The sequence below is a fragment of the Halichoerus grypus genome, chromosome 2 (assembly GCF_964656455.1).
Source record: "Halichoerus grypus chromosome 2, mHalGry1.hap1.1, whole genome shotgun sequence".
Lineage (NCBI taxonomy): Eukaryota > Metazoa > Chordata > Mammalia > Carnivora > Phocidae > Halichoerus > Halichoerus grypus.
Window position 1 is genome coordinate 184,607,815 of NC_135713.1, and position 17,428 is coordinate 184,625,242.

At 47.4% G+C, this 17,428-nt stretch overlaps 1 protein-coding gene across 1 annotated transcript in view; it reads left to right on the top strand.

Annotated features, from left to right (window-relative positions):
- The window catches only part of FAM117A (family with sequence similarity 117 member A), a 42,157-nt gene that overhangs the window by 301 nt on the left and 24,428 nt on the right, over nt 1-17,428 (top strand). The gene's annotated exons all lie outside the window — the stretch shown is intronic.

Sequence of the window (17,428 nt, forward strand, 5' to 3'; positions counted from 1 at the left end):
GTGAGGGGAAAGTGGATGGGGGCGAGGGGAGAGAAAGGGGGTCGCGCAAAGTCTGCGAGGGCGGAGGGAGCGAGACGCTGGGTCCACCGCTGGGACAGAGTGTGCAGGCAGTCGGGGCCGGGAGGTGAGGGGAGGGACAGGGCAGACGGAGGCTGTCTTTGGGGGCGTAACCGAAAAGTGGGCAGAGGTGTCGTGTGGGGGTGAGTGGAAGATGCAGGGGTGGCAGCGAGGTGTGAGGAAGGAGTGAGTGGCACGTGATGGGGGCGCCCTGTGCTGGCTGGCGCTGGAGCGAGGAGCCGGTGGGCGCTGGACGTCTGCACGGGGAGGGGGAGGGGCATGGAGGAGAGCCCCGTGGAGCCATGTGTTACTTCTCCAACTTGAGTTTGGTTCCAGCATCCCGCTCTACGGCTCTGGAGTTCCTTTCCCCCCCACTTAACGTGCACTTCCCTTTATGCCACCTCCCGGAGCTGATTTCATCCGAGCCGTTGGAATAAGTTAGTTTAATGGCTTTTACTACGGTACAAACGCTCCGCTCCGATTCCCTACATTCCTCTTGGTGTGACCCAGAAGTTGTATGTTCCCAGATCATTGACCTGCTTAATATGGCTGTCTCATTCCAACTATCGTGTGGGTGTGTGTATAGGGCCTGGGCAGTGTGCCCCCTGCCTTTCTCTCCTACCCCCACCAAGGCTGTTTAGTCCGGGGCATTGCCAGCCAACGTGGCAGTGGGGTGAGGGCTACACTCAAGGGCAAATACCCCCGCTTTCTGAACAGCCCTGAAACGGTGTCTTAATAGCAGCTTGATGTGGTGGGTGTGGGGAAACTAGGGAGGAGCAAGATTAACCTTGCTTTCACACTCAAAGCTGTGATGGATCCCCCACAAAGGCAGGCAGTGAGGAATGGGAAAAGGAACCTACTTGCATGAGGAGGTTGGCAATAAGTTGAAAGTGAGGCTTGCATTTGATTCACACCAGATGTGAAAAAGATCATTGCACACTTCCAAAGCCTCAGAGTCTACCAAATGTACAAAAGTCATGGTCCCCACCGTCTAATGGTTAATGACATTCTCTACACCAGAGTTTCTTGAGCTTTTTGTGATTACTAGGCTTCATTGCGGCACACCCCCCTCCTGAAAGTATAGCTGCTACAGTGCCTTTCTAGGTAGGAATGGGATTAAGGGTCTCTGAAGTAGAAAGTCCAAGTCTATCTGGACCTCATTGTAAATGTTAACATTGCATCTTGGAACACAGAAACGTGGTCAAGTCTGGTAGCAAGATGGTGACCAACTAGTCAAAGTATGCCTATCTGGTGGTGTAGAGCAGAGCAATGCCCAAACTCATGCCTATCATGAGCTATAAAGCAAACCACAAGATTATAAACCTGTTGGTTTTGTTTGGACTTCCTTGGAGTCCAGGGGAGTTAGTAGAACAGCAAGCACCAGAACCTTAGTCACTTTTAGTAGAAATCAACAGAAAGCCTGCCTATGCTATAGCTGGAAATCTAATAGCAGTCATATTTTAAGAGCAGTTATTTTATGTCTACCATAGAACTAACATTAAAGGCACAAACACTGGTGGGTGCTGTGGAATGGAGAAGAGTGTAGGTTTGGATAACTGGGTTCTTTACGTGGCCTCTTCCTTTTTAGAGGGCCAGGGGCCCAAAGATCCTGGTAAAAATCATAGGAAGCTAGAGTTCTGCATAACTATTTGGATGATTTAGGGCAAGTTGAGTGGTCCTTTGTGTATGAATTGGGCTGATGGGTTATCCCTCCACCTTTTAGTATCCCAGAGGCATTAATGAGGCACTTATCTGCTATATGGTGGGATTATCTATAGATTTTCAGTGAGGCAGGAGAGAGGAAAGATAGGAAAGAGGGGTCTGAGCCTGTGGACTTCTCTGTGAGCAGACATTAAGGGGCTGTACCTGACCTTTGGTTTGGGAGTACATCGGGTCTTCTATGTGTTAACTTGACTGTCTATGTGTGTTCAGATTGTTTCCATTCCTTGCACTTGAGAAGCGGCAGGAGTGGTTTCCTCTACAGGCTAGTGGCGTACCTGCGATAGGAGGAAACGCCTTACATTCATAAACCCTTACGAGAATCCTCCTGGCTCTGGGTCCCAGGATTCCTGAATTTTGATTCCAGGCTCTGCCATTTACTAGCTGTGTGGCATGGAAGAAGTTTCTTAACTTCTGTGCCTCAGTTTCCTCATCTGTTAGAATGTGAATCATAACTATATCCTGAGTTAACAGTTATAAAGTCTGAGGCACCTAGAAGGTGCCATCAGTGTGCCGCTGCTTCTGTCGTTACTCTTCCCTCCACCCAGCCACGGTGAGAGCACTGTTGGCCAAAACCCATTGCCTTTCAGGCTTCAAAGAGCAAACCCATGTTGGTCTGAAACCAGTACTGCAAATTTCAGAATTTCAAGGCTGCCTCTTGCAGTTTTACTCCCTCATCTTTTAAAATGAGCTTTTCTAAACAGGGCTCCAGAACCCAACTGTTTAAAAAGGCATGTGAGCTGGGACTGGGTTTCAGGGACAATTAGGTGCCGTCACTGTTTCTTTCCCATCCCAAAGTGTCGTAGTGCTCAGGGCTGTGCAGTTATCTCTGCCACATGCCCTGTTGTGGTCCTGACAAGATATATTAGACCTTGTAAAAACAGGGTGATGGTGTAAAGAACAGGATTTACCTTCTGTGGCCATTCATCATGAGGGATGTCTTCATAAAATGAGGAATGGCTTCATTTTTCTGAGCCTGGGCTAGGGGTGTGGAAGGCAAAAGAGAACAGTGAGAAAAATGAAGGTCAAGTCTAGGAAAGCTAAGATCCACCCGTGGGGAATAGCAACCCAGGATACATTTCTTACAGCAGTTTCCCCTTTAATTAAATTCTCATTTGTGTCTTACGTCAGTTGGAGGCTGCTAACTTTTATGTTCTTCCAGGACTACTGATGGACAAAACGGGACTGGGAGGTGAATTGTTCTGGGTTCCAGTCTTAACTATCCTGTTCAGTGTCTCTGTCTCCGTATCTCTAGAATGAAGATAATGTTTAATCCAGCTTTGCAAATTCCTCTCTAGTGGACCAGCCCCACAGGGGTCAGCTGGGTGCTGGGGGAGCCACGGGTTGCCTCTGACCTCCTCTGCCCAGCAGAACCTTCTTTAACCCAGGGTTGGCAGTTATGGCCTGCAGGCCAAATCTAGGCCTCTGCCCGCTTTTGTAAATAAAGTTTTATTGGAACTCAGCCATGCTCCTTCATTTAGTATTGTCTGTGGCTGCTCTTTCACGACAGTGACAGAGTGGAGTAGTTGTGATAGAGACCATAAGGCCCACAAAGCTTAAAATATTTACTACCATGGCACTTTACAGGAAAAGTTGGCCTACCCTTGTCTTAAACAGTGTTCCTTACCATTATTCCTATATAAAGGTCAGTTTCAATGCATGTGGTGTACACCTCCTCAGAAAATTCTAAGGGAGTAAAGAAAAGTAACAAGCCTGTATCCCCACTCATGTTTTAGGCGAAAAGAAAAGGGGGGGGGTCATCAGCTTCCAGTCAGTTCTCAGTCTTTGTGGAGGATCAGCACATGTGAATGGAGGCTGCCTCCCTGCCCCCCCGCCCCCACCCCCTGCGTTGTCAGGTGGCATGTGTTCAGTAGACATAAACTAATTTGGATTTACATAAAAGCTTGACTGTTAGGCAAATATGCACCCCCTCCCCTCATAACCCCTCCCAAAACACCCACAACTGCAGTGAACACATTTCAAATCAGTTGGAAATGGCTTTAGGTTTATCTCCTGTTTGGGATTTTTCTCGATCACTGACAGCTGGCAGTAGTCGGGGCTGCCTTAAAACTGGCTTCCCCACAGGGACGTAGGATGGGTTTACTTCAGACGTCCATTCGGTTCTCCAGGATGGCCGTTTCAGTGAATATAAGGCAGCATTGTTAATAGCAATGCTATTGGTAATTATTAAACTCCTTTCCTTGCAATGCTTTGAAAACTTAGTCCTTGGGGGATGGGTGTTTAGATAGGTCTGGAACCACATTAAGGAGGTCCCTTATTAGGGACCTTGAGAAAAAGCCCTCATCAAATCATGGTCCTCCTGGACGCTGGTGTCAGAAGCAGTCCAGCTTCTCAATGCCAAGGAGCCATCTTGCTGTAATGAAGCCTGGGGGTGCAGTTAAAATCCTTTAAGAGCTACAGTCGTCCTTGGATGCTCTGTGATTGAGGCACCCTCTGGGAAGCATTAAACACTGCTTAGCCTGATGCTGCTAACTTGCTTTTGACAGCTTTGCTTGCCCCAGGCACGTGGTCCCCAAAATGTACTGCTGAAGTCTGTCTTAAATGTTATCACCAGTGACAGCATCCTTGAAATTTGGGGGTCACAGTGCCTAACTGCTTTATCCCGTCGGTCCCTAAAGGAGCATGGGTCCATGTGTTCTTCCATGTTTGGGATAGCAAAGGATTATATATATGGGAAGTTCTCCACTCATGTAACATAGAGCTAGGATATTTTAAACCGTTTGAGGTCAGTGGAGGAGGGATGAGAACAAAAGTGGGTGTGGTGGTAAGAGGACATCATTCTCTCTGGTTCCAAATATAGATGGATCTCCAGAAAATTTGGGGCAGGATTGCAAAACTTCCAGTTCTGGTGGCCATGTGAGTGTTGCCAAAGTGGTTGGTGGGCTTTAATAGCAGAGAACACTTTACCCATATTTTTGGCTAGTTTATACTGAATGGTGTGATGGGCACCCACGCCACACTATTCTTTGATCTTGTTCTTTTTTTAATTAAAGCATAATTAACATACGGTGTTATATTAGTTTCAGTTGTACAACATAAGGATTCAACAATTCTGTACGTTACTCAGTGTATTCCTTGATCTTCATGGAACTGTTAGAAATCAAGCGTCCTCGGGGTGCCTGGCAGGCTCAATCGGTAGAGCACATGACTCTTGATCTCCAGGTTGTGAGTTTGAGCCCCACGTTGGGTGTAGAGATTATTTAAAAAAAAAAGAAATCAAACATCCTCCTCTGGATTTTTATACCTCTCACGTAGAGACTTTGTGCCATAAGGATTCACACTTTAGGGTGTGACATGTTCTGGAGGCGGGTCTGGTTTTGAAATCTTACTGACACTATCACACTTCCCAAATGCTATTTGACACCAGCTCCAATGCTTTCCTAGTCTTGCCTGGGCTTACCCTTACTCTCCAGGCAGTTTGGAGCCCTTTCAAGGAGCTGGAAGGAGAAACCTTGTGTTTCCTTTCCAGTTCAGAGTGAAGGTGGGTGCCCACCAGCACGTTTGTTGAGTGGGAGTGGACAATCTCTTTGTGGGTTACTAAGTTTTGCCCCACTTTGAGGTGGATAGAAGAGGGGCCAGGAAGAGTGGAAACAGACAAAAGATGAGTGAGAAACCTGGTCGCCTTCCAACCCCGCCCCGGCTGAGGGCTGAGTTGAGTCTTCATAGAGGGCTCCATTATTTGGTTTGCAGGGTTATGAATTAACCAAACACGAGCCGAATCTATTCACATTGTTAGGTCAAAAACAAATCCCGATCTCCGAGAGAAAAGAGTTTTGGATTATATTTGAAGTTATAAATTATCCGTGCTCCAGTTCCTCTCCAGCGGTGTGGAGCTTGTGAAGGGGCCCGTGTTCTTGGGAACAGCTGGATGGAGGGAGTTTCTCTACACTGGCTCCCCCCACTCAGGCCTCCAGCTCAGGGTCCCCACCAAACCTCCTGGGTTTGAAAACTCTTCCTGGCACTTCGCTCTCCTCCTCCACGCTTTTCCTCAGGGTCACTACAAAGCTGCATGCTCAGCTTGGAGTCATTTAAATGTTTATCCTCAGGCCCGAATAAGCCTCAGTTGACTTTTACTGTGTCAGAAAACCACAGCCAATCAAGGGTGGCTTTAATGAACTCGAAAGAATGCTATCAAAGTATTTCATAATAGGGAATCTTTTAGCTCTAGCCCTTGGGCAACCTGGAACTGAAGTTGGGGCTCTGGACACCTCCCCTTCCCTGCTCACACGCCCCGGCTGGCTGATATTGGGGATGGATGGAGGGCCTTGGGCTCAGCACTGCCTGCCCATGAGCAGTTTCTGCTCTGCTTCCAGCTCCCTCATAAAAGGGTCGGAGGTTGGGGGAGGCCTGGGAAGATTCCTCTGAGGGCTTTGGTTGATCTGAAGCAGCGGGTCTGTGATCAGGGGTGGTGGAGTTTTTCTCTGAGGCCGCCTGGATGTGGCTTCTTAGTATTTGGCAGGGCAGAGTTGTAAGTCTGGGATGCCTCTTCTCAGACCCTGAGCTCCCTATCTTGTGAATGGAGGGTGGCTTTTTAAGCTGGAGAGAACTATGCCAATAAGCATAGGTCTAGTTCCTCCCCAGCTCTGTTACCTGAATCCCCTGTCATCTGATCCTCAATGAAAACATGCAGGAGAGCACTGAGGTCTCACCTCCTTAAGAGGGAAAGGTAGGATAAACATAGGACTCTAAAAGCAAATGACTAACATGTCCACCAGTGGATAAAATTTAATTCAAGCTGGAGGAGGCATAGAATAAAGGAATATTTATTCCTTTCATGTTACGTAGGGTTAATTGGAGAATTAACCGGGATATTTCCAGTAAGCTTTTTTCTCCCCCACCCAATTGGCCAGTGTATTATTCTCCCTAAGGTTAAATTAAGTTTTTACTCTTCTCTTTTCCCTTCCCTTTCAAAAGTGGCATTGGTGTGGCCGTCTGGTCAGCTGTGTTTCTTCACTTTCTCAGATCTCTTTAGTCCCTTCAGCCCATGCTGCAAATTGTGTGCCTGCCTTTTTAAAAGGTAGGCACCTCATGTTTCAAGTTCAAGTGCAATGGAACTCACCCTGCAGCTTGAACAGATTTGAGTGTTTTTGCAGAGGGAGGGCCAGGGCAGATGGGGAGTGTCGTGCTCAATAAATACTTGTTGGATTGAGTTGCTGGAAAGGCAGCAGGGGTGGGGAGAGTGAGCCACACTTCCCCCAGTCTCACTTGAAATGGTTTTTCCCACTTCTGGTCCCCACACACTGTGCCCCCTTTATAATACCTCTCTGCAGCTACTTCCAAGGCAACCTCCCCCCACCCCACCCCCACCCCCCGAAGTGTTAGTGTTCTCTCTCTCTTTAAATCACTGGTCTCCTATTCATCCTGGTCATTGGGCTTGAAGCCCAGCTGGTGGCAAAGACGTGGCATTTCCATGGATGTCATTGCTAGGCCTGTAGGTTCCCTTCCCCTCACACTTAAAGCCAGAGGGTGAGCTTGGGCAGTTAGTTACCAGGTGGATCCATGGAAACAGCCAACATTTAGGATTTTGTTTAAAAAAAAAAAAAAAAAAGCCAGACTACCTGGCTTTCGGCTTAGAAGTGGATATGGTGACAGGCCAAGGAAAGTGAGATGAATACTGCGTGTCCTTTCACTCCAGGCAAATTTACACCAAATTCCTAGTAGGCTAATGTATAGCAAAGGGAAGCAGAAAAATGAAATCTGAATCAGTGACTTTTCTAGGCTAGGGAGCAGAACTGTCTACGGGATTTGGGCCCGAATGGGGTTTCAGGCTTCATCTAGAGGTGTGATCAAGCTGGAAGCCCCCTTTCCCAAGCCAGGCACCATCCTGTTTCTCCTTCTCTCCCCACGCCGCAAGTTGGGAAATGCTGGAAAGAGATGCTCATTAGCATTCCCCATGCCCTGGACACATACACTGTCATCCACGGAGCCCACGTTGCCCCTTTGTTCAGGTTGCCAACCATGGACCTGGCGGCTTAGTCAAATTGTTTTCTAAACCTGTCCAGCTGGGGGTAACTTTGAACAGAGTAAAACTGCAATTGAGAGGAAGGAAAGACAGCTTCTCTTACCTCGCCCTTCCTTCTCCTCTTCCCTGCCCCACACACTGCCTTTTCTTTACCAGTTTTCTGTGCCCAGTGCGTGTTTGATCGCCCACACCGCTTTGAGAGAACCAGCACTGATAACACTTGCGCTCCCTGCCCCACACCTGCAAGCTGGCTGAAAACCTGCCGCACGGCCTCTGTTTGGGGATTGTCTTTGTAACTCATACCCATCAGAAATGACAAGCCAGGGTTGAGGGTGGAGCTGGATGGCATTTGGCGAGACCGAGGGGATGCAGCCAGAGTCCGATGCAGAGATTGGGAAGAAGGCAGTGCGAGTCACACCCATGTGGTGCATGCACTTCTTACTGTTGAGAGTAGCGCCTGGACTCTCTCTCACTGGAACCGCAACCCTGGGGAGTTCTGTGTTCGCAGGAGAAGGCAAAAACAGCTGCTTCAGTGGAAAGAAAGAGCCTGGGAATCCCAACAAACTTGTATTTTTCGGGGAAGTTGAGCATTTAGATAGCTTTAGTTTTAACAGTGTGTTCCATTCATTTAGCTCTCTGTTGCTCCTGGTCGGGATTCTAGAACGTTTCTCATTCATCTGCCTGACGGTCTTGCAGGTGCAGGTGGCATTGACTTGTTTTCACAGATAAGTTTGAAGTGCGACCTAGAAAGGAAGTGACTTGCCCAGGACCGTGTGACTATAAAGCCCTTTTGCTCCTGATCCCAGGGCTTTTCCCACATACGTGTGGCGAGTCCATTGTGAATTTCCTCCCGGGCTGGCATCCTCTATGTCACCTGCCCAGCACACGCCCAGCCCATGTTTCCCTTCGGCTTGTATGCCTGTATTCCAGGAGCAAAAATTCATCTGTTCAGTTGACCAAAAGAAAATTGGAAAGGAAAATGGGCTGCAAAGAAGTCTGTTGTTTCTTCAGCACCCTCTAAGTGACTATTCACTTGGTGTGGCTAATTGGAAGGTGACGGTTATTACGTTAAATGTGTGATATGGTGGCAGCTTTGAGTACCTCCCACTGGTTTGAGAGATGCAATTTCCAGGTAGAATGAGAAGCTAACCAGGGACAGACAGGCCCAGGAGGCAGGAAGGTTTTTCCTGCTTATAAGTGGGGTCATTGTCATGGTTACTGGGCTTGGGCCCACGTCAGGAAGATACCTCCAAGATGGAGCTTATAGGAAAGGGTGTCTTTCTTATGTGTGACTATGTGGAACCCCAAAGAGCACCTGGGAATAAATGTGGGTGGTGCAATCCTCTGCTGGGGGGTAGGTTCAGGTGCAATGGCATTATGATGACAGCTTAGTCTTCCATGTAGGGAACCCCTGGTGCAAACTACCCCCGCCCTCCCTGCCATGCTCTATTTGACTGTCTCCTCCTCCTAGCTTTAGGTTAAGTAGGAGTAGAGTCACTGTGATACATGATAATGCTTTTATGAGACAAGTGTGTGCCCAATAAAGGGGACTAGCGGGGACTTGAACTCAGAAGAAAGCTCCATCTAGGGACTTTGGTATCATGGAGAAATTGCCTGGCCTGTTTCACAGAGGTTACCTAGGCCCCCTCCCTGCCTCCCCGAGAGAGTTCCAGGCAGCTCTTTACCCACTTACCTCTCTTATAAAATCAGACTTTGTATAGAATTCTTGAATGTCCTGATAACCATATGCTTATGTGTATCCTTTCTTTGCCTGTTATTTCTCAACTTCATAAGATAAAATCCCATTATAACAAACATTATAAAAAACAATTCTGTATAATAAAGCTATTTCCATGGTTCATATCAATGCTTTGTTGTTGTTTTTTGTGTTTTTTGTTGTTTAAAGGAGAGTAACCAACTCTCTTCTTCTGTGTCAAGTACTTTTTCTGGTCCCTGTCCATGTAATGGTTCATCCCTGAGCCAGGGCCCCAGCACTAGCCATCTGCCTTGGGGGCAGGGAGGAGGGAGAGGAGCAGCGGACCCATCTCGAAGTAGCAAGGCTCCCCTTTGTTGGCATTTTATCTCGAACCTCCCACCCTCCTGTACGTCTTTGTTTTCAAACAGAACACCACACAAAAACCCAACAAAGGACAGTACGCGTGTTTATCTGAATGTGAGTGTGTGTCTTGAGTGTGAGTGAGCATGTAGGTGCTGAGTGTGAGCATGTGTGTGAAAAAGTGCACGTGAAGGAAAGCAAATGACAAAGCAGGTGGGACAAATGTTTGCCCAAAGGCAAATCTGGGTCAAGGTTATATGTCCTGCTCTTGTTCTCGTATCTGGACGTTTGAAATTACTTCCAAATAAAAAGTTTAAAAGATGAGTACATGCTAGACTAATTTGACGGTACCAGGAGTTCTTGAGAGTGTAAGTTCTCTTCTCTTCCTCTTATAACATCTCTTATTCTCCCCGTTTAACAGACAGCAAAACTGAAGCCCAGAGAAGTCAACTGACCTGAGTTCACGTAGCACACTGGGGCCGAGGCAGGATTTGGGCCCAGGGACTGACCACTGTGGTAGGCCACCCCTCAGGAGCCTAGACTGCGGCTTGCCCTGACTCCCTGAGCTGGACCAGGGGGGCATCAGATGCCAGGAACGATCGGGGGACCTGCTGTGGTGTGCCCACGCCCCATGCAGGCCCCGCACTGACCCAGCAGGGGGTCAGCCGGTGTGCAGCAGTCTGCCGAAGCACGCCAAGCACACTCAGGATGTCCAGGTACCTTCTCGGGACAGCTGCTTCCCTATTCTAAGGAACACTTTTACTCTGCTCTTCACTCATCTCTCTACATTTCTTAAAGAGCATGAGATCAGAAGCCTCTTGTGCCAGAGCCACGGAATAATTCTAGTTTGAGTTTTTATGTCAGAGATGGATGGGCAAAAAGCAGTCAGGTTCGGCGTAGAGAGCAAGGCTAGAGTGTGGGCCCAGGCCAGACAGCTTTCTCAGCCGTGCACCAGTCCGCTTGTGGAGGGACAGGAGCCCGAGGGAAGACGTTCTTGTGGTTCCGTGTGACACGTCTTACCAAGTGGACGAGAGTTACAACTGTGTACACAGAGGTAGGACTCGCTGTCAGTCAGGGAAAACTGCTAAGCACAGGGCCCGGGGACGGATCTGATCATCCTGCTCAGCTGGTTGAGGGAGAGCTTCAGACACTGCTGTTTGTTTCCTGGTCCCTTTGCTCTAACACCAAACCACAAGTCCTACGTCTCTCTGTGCTCCTGGAAGGCACCTGAATCGTTCCTGACAGTTTCACTTACTGGTATGTCCCCCCAGCTTCCAGAATTAGGGTTGAGTGAATGATTCTTACTCTGCTTCCTAACAGAACAGTTTTTGAAAATCTTTCATTTTAGCATGTGTCCTTTCTCTGCAGTGCCTCCCGGGCAGCCACCTTAGAGCCATGAGATTGTGGTTAAGTTGGCTTCAAAGGGTTTTTTTTTCCCCATGGGCTCCAGCCAGTTATGTGAAAGAGACCTGTGAGCATTTACTATATTATTACCCCAGCTTATATATACTTAGATTGCTTGTCTTTAGGCAGTTATCATGTTATATAGGCTATCGCCACAATTCTCTGGTTCTTCCTGGCTCTGTCCTACCCCAACAGAAGTGCTGGGTGGATGACATCCAGGGGCAGAACACAGTGCAGGAGGATGAGGAAAGGCTGCCCCCCTGATTCCTGGTGGGTCGTGTGCAGCATGGAGGTGTGCAAATGGCCAAAGCGGTCTACTTAGGACGGTAGCAGTGGCATTCCGGTTCTTAGACGTATAGATAGGATGTCTTGGTAATGAACCTCCCACACTGTTTCCCTGGATCAAATTCTCCTTTGTTTCAGGAGGCCAAGCCTTTTCTTTGCCTGACTTGTAAAAGAAGAGACTAGTACTGTTAAGCCCTTGATTTAAGAGCAGACGCGAAGCCCTTCGTGTACTTTGTGGAGGGGGTGTAACTTACCCTCCAGTGATGTGTGTTGTCCTGTCCACCTCTGCCTCCGTAAGGACATGGAGAGAGGTGACCTGACAGGTGTCCTGCTCTGAAGTCCTCAGTGGTCTCGGGCGTACACTGATGATAGGAAAAACCTTCCCAATGTCATACCTTTCAAGGCTGTTTCTGGAGAGGCCATCTGATCTTGCTTTTCAGAAGAGGTTTACCCTGGAGGCACTGCATCACCTTTGAATCTCGGAGCAACTGGCAAGACCAGGGGCTGCAGCAAAGGGGCTGCCCCGGAAGGTTGCCCGGCACGCTTTGGCGTTTTTCCACCGCTAGGACGACGGCCTGGGAATTTGCCTGGGATTTGAAGTCAGCCTGGGTCAGGTCCAGGATGTCAGAGGCCAGGTAGGGAACCACTAGGTGGGATGTAGCGGACTCTTGGGTGTCTCCGGGTGCAGCCGGGGACACAGTAGAACTTGCAGAAGGAGATGGAGGTAACCAGAGAAGGCTTTCTGCAAGTGGGACAGCATGGTCCACGCAGCTTTGCAAGGGTTGTCAGGGCTGGGCAGAGTGACCCTAATAGGATTTTAGACCCTGAAGGCAAAGCAGATCCTGTGACCGTAACCTCCTGGTCCTGAATAATTGAGCAACTGCTTCTTATGAGCCCACCTCCCCACCCCTCAGCCCCAAGCAAAATGAACCTGAGTCAGTGTTAAGAGCAGAGAACCTGACAGGTTCCAACCTAGTGAGGTGTAGCCAGTGAGCAGACCTGCCCTCTGAGCTCTGATGTCTGCTTGCCCAGTCATGGGATCAGCCCTTCTGCCTGTGGCTAGCCACAGGTAAATTGAGCGCTGTTTATACCCTCCTGCTTGGTCTGGGAGCCCATAGCACAGCTGTCTGATCAGCCTAGGTAAGGCAAATCTCCTTTTGAATTTGTGCCTCCCCCACCTTCCCAGTGAACTTACTTCACCCCAGATAATAGCATGGGCCCTGAGCTTTCCATTTAGCTGAATTGGTCAGTGGCCATCTCTTATTTACCCTTTAATAAGAGCTGGGGAATTCTAGAACTAGAGGAGGCTCAGACTCCTCTGCTGCACTTCCCTGTCTTCCGGGGGCCGGGGGCAGGGGGGTGGGTACTAATGAGACATCAGGGGCATGTCATTCTCTCTCCCCAGAGCTGTTCAGGGGCAGACTCCACATAGTCTTCCTCATCTGATTGTGATCAGCAAGGTCTTCCTTTTATCTAGCTGGACTCTCTCCTATTCTAACTAAAGTCTGTTTCCTTCCCTTCATTTTTGCATCCACACAGAAGAAGACTGATAAATTCTAAGTCCTTTCACCGTTCCCTGGGACCTACCTACCTTCCTGTCAGCCATGTTTACCCATCTTCTGTGAGATCTCACTGGTTTCTGCATTCCTGTGGCAGAGCAATAATGGCCAATGAATGCCCAGTGCTAACTTTGCTGGGCATAGCCAAGGTTCTGTCCAGTTGCAGCTGTGTTTCTGGACCTGTAGGAGCCCTTTCATTCTGCCCACAGTCTTGGTCTTGCTCCCGGGATGACGTGACCTTTCTTAATTTAACATCACCTCCTTCATTCGGTATCTTTATTCTACCTTGTCCTGATTTACATCTTTCAATTCCTTGCCTCAGATTAAGCTTCAGTCACTGTTTTGTTTCTTCCTGCCCACCTTCCCTTTCCCCAAATTAGAAGTCCAGAGCAGTGACCCAATTGAATTTGACTACAACCTGCCAAGATTGAAACGCTAAAGGGTTTAGATCCTTGCTGAGTAGTGAATTGAAATTTCTGTCTTCCCAAATTAAGCCAGTTCTTTTTTTTCTCTCACAACTTTATTTTGGAAGAATTTCAAACCTACAGAAAAGTTATAAGCACAATGCATACCCATTTATCTTTCACATAGACTCATCGATAACTTTTTGCCTACAGTTGTCAAATTTCTTTTCTCTCCTTCTGGGTATTACATATGTGTGTGTCTAGACTTATATGTGCATCCATATGTGTGTTTTGTTTATTTGTTTTGAACTGTTTGAAAATAAATGGCAAATACCATGACACTTTTTGCCCTTAACCACAGTGGTATCTCCTGAGAATAAGGCCATTCTTCTACATAATCATGATATCATTATTACCCTGAAGAAATTATCTATAATCCCATATCATCTAGTATCCAGTCCCTTTTCAAATTTCCCCTCTGATTGCTCTTTTTTTTTTTTTTAAGATTTTTATTTTTTTTAAAACAATCTCAACACCCAACATGGGGCTGGAGCTTACAACTCTGAGATCAGGAGTCACATGCTCTACTGACTGAGCCAGCCAGGTGCCCCTTGTTTTTGTCTTTGAGCCAGAATCCAGTAAAGACTCTTGTGTGGTTATATCTTTTTATTTATTTATTTTTTTTTAAAGATTTTATTTACTTATTTGAGAGAGCAAGAGAGCACAAGCAGGGGGAGCGGCAGAGGGAGAGGCAGAAGCAGACTCCCCACCAAGCAGGGAACCCAATGCGGGGCTCAATCCCAGGACCCTGAGATCATGACCTGAGCCGAAGGCGGACGCTTAACCAGCTCAGCCACCCAGGTGCCCCAGTTATGTCTTTTTAAAATGTTTATCTAGAATTCCCCTTCCACTAGTGTTTTTGGTTTTTAATGACTTTGAAAAGCACGGACCAGTTCTGCCTTCTAGCTGTCCCACATCCTGGATTTTTCTGGCTGTTTTTTCATGGTGGCATTTAACTTGTTCCTCTATCCCCTGTATTTCCTGCAAATGGATAGTTAGGTCTGGGGCCTGATTTGATTCTGGTAAAACATTTCTAGCAAGAACATTTCGTGGGTGAAGTTGTGTACTTTATATCACTTTAGGAGATATATTAGGTCAGAGTGTCCATTACTAGTAATGGCTAAACTTGATCACTTGAGGTGGTGACCACCAGACTTCCCACTGTAAAACTACATTATTCTTTTAATAAGTGGTTTATGGGGTGATACTTTGGCATTATTTAAAAATTCTGTTCCCTACAGTGTTTGGCACCCATTGATGACTCTTCCTAAGAGATTACTTTGGGGTTGCATAAGGCTGGTTCTAAATTAGCATTTATGGACGTGAGTATGGACATGAGAAGTTCAAAAGAGGAATAAAAATTTTTTTCTTTTGGGTTTTGAAATCATAGGTGGGGGGGAAGGCAACAAAACGGGGTCAAATTCTGTCAAAGACTAGGTATGTTGTGTGACTTGGTATTGATAATTGAGTAATAGTTGCTTACACATATATTGCTGTCTAGCAGTTTGCTTCAGGTCAGGGGGAAGGCAGGCTGGATGGAGCTAAAAATAAGTCCTAGTTGGTTCACAAAGCAGAAATTATTTTGACTATTTGGGAGTTAGCTGTAATTCTGTTCCCATTTCCTTTTCTTCCTTTCACACAGTTTCCACTCTCCTCACTAAAAAAGGAATCTCTCATTTTTTAATTGTTTTCTTCTCCCCCTTGACCCACCCAAGATGCCCAGTGGGTAAAACAGTGTTCCTGAGACCCAGGAATGATCACCCTGGTTCCTAGCAAGGGAAAGGACTAGAACTCTTCCAACCCGTGGACTAGTTCCTGAACCAAAGCAGCCAGGTGGTCATGATGATTGAGTCTGACAGTGGAACACAGGGGTGGGGATTCTATTCTCACAAGTCTTCTGGGGAACAGAGATCTGCATCTCCGTTTGCTCTGTGGCCCTGGAGAAATCAGCTCACCTCTTTACATGAGGGTGCATCACAGGCCCCCACCTGTGACCCCTTGGAAGCTCTGCATCCTCTTCCATCGATGAGTTCACGCGAGTATAGGGTGCACACCTTCAGAGCAGGAATCAGCGAGTTTCAGTCACATGTGTCCTCTCACAGGGTTTATTGTAGATGAACCACCTTGATCTCTGGTTCTTCCTCTCCCTCACTTATCTTACAAGACTACCTGAGAGCTGACCGGATGTTGTGATTTCTTCTTGACTTGATAGGAATCAGACTGTTGTGAGAAGCGGAGATACTGAAGGGTTTATGCCTGTCCTCTGAGTTTATAGGCCACCCAGAGATTCGTCCCTCCCAAGTAACCATGGGTGGGGATTTTTTTTTTTTTTTTTTTAAGACGGAGAGGGCTAGGCTATGTGCTATTTATGCTATTCTTGCAGAGGCCAAGTGGCTCCCAAAGGAAAGCATGCTCCAGTCACTAACTGCTAGTATTTTGTTTTGTTTTAAGAATGTTGAAATCCTACAGAACTCTTCAGAGAATTCAGATAAAAGGTGAAAAGTTCACACCACTTCCTTTTCTTCTAACTGCAGCTTCTTGAGAATTGAACAACCGTCTAAATAACTGTTGTCTACTCTTTATACACACACGTGCGCGCACACACACTTGGGATCACCCTTTTCCCTCCTTCCTGATGCAAAGAGCATATTCTTTATTTTTTTCTGCACAGTGACCTCTCTAGATGGGTTTCTCCTGGCCCTTCTCTCCAGCTTCCCATAGATGTGGTCTGCGTGCTGGGAAGTCAGACACTGGGCCAGAAATGCTTTCACGTGAGCTGCACACTTAACCGTGGAATTAGCAATTAATTGAGGGCCTGGCTGAGTAGTTTTTCATGCGTATACAACTATCATCACTCTTGTCTCTTTAGATAAGCCTTCTTGGTCAGGGAAATGTGACGTTTCTCTTCTTTCCTTCTTTCTTTTTAACTCTAGTTTCTGTAGCTTTTTCTCCCTATTGTGGCTGAAGTGAGCTCTCTGCTTGGTATTGAAAGAGTTTAAAGCCCCAGGTGTAATTTTCCCAGCTGGGATGGATGGGGTCTCCTTGGGCTTTCCAAGGAGGTCTTCTGACTCTTGTATGGTCACATTGGGGATTTCAGTTTGACCACAACTTCCCTCCCAGACCCACACGTCCCTGAGTTAAGCAGCTCAGCAGCGCCGGACCACAGGTTGCTCAGAAGACCGCCTGCAGTGTTTAATCCCGACACACAGACTGAAATGGAAAAAGAATCCCTATCAAGCTGCTGGAAGGAACTTCCCCTCCTTACTGACAATCTGTTATTGGGGAAATGTTTAGAAATTCTGATTCCCTGGTTTACTTGGCTTCTCTCCAGATTAACATATCCCCCTCCCTCCTGGCCCCCAGCAGAAGTGCTGCATCACAGCTGGGGGGGGGCAGGGACAGGGCAGGGCCTGCTCCCTTGATGGCCAGCCTTATGCCCGGCCGCAGCTTCCTAGACTGCCCCGCCCCTGCCTGCTCCTCTTTCTGAAGGAAGATCAGTGACGGAAACAAGCAGAGTGCAGAAAAACACGTATCATAGGATCTCATTTTATTAAAAAGATGCGCATACATGCGTGCATGGGGAGAGATCAGGAAGGATGTGGACAGGAGGCGATCTCTGGGCCGGGGACATGCACAGTTTTAACTTTTCAGTTTTTGCTCATCTGCATTTTCTTATTTCCTCCAGTATAGCTCCAGCTTCTGGTACTGTGAGCTATCTCTATTTAAGAGGAGAGGTGGGAGACTAGTGCTAATAATGCTTCAAAGCCCAACAACGTGAGAAAGTGACTGACTCGTAGCTCATTTGTTAGACTAGCTAGTTGTTGAGTTTGGGCCACGCGTATGATCTCATCGGCTGTCTTTCTGCCTTCTGCAGTCCTTCTTGGGTATTTTGGGATCTCTA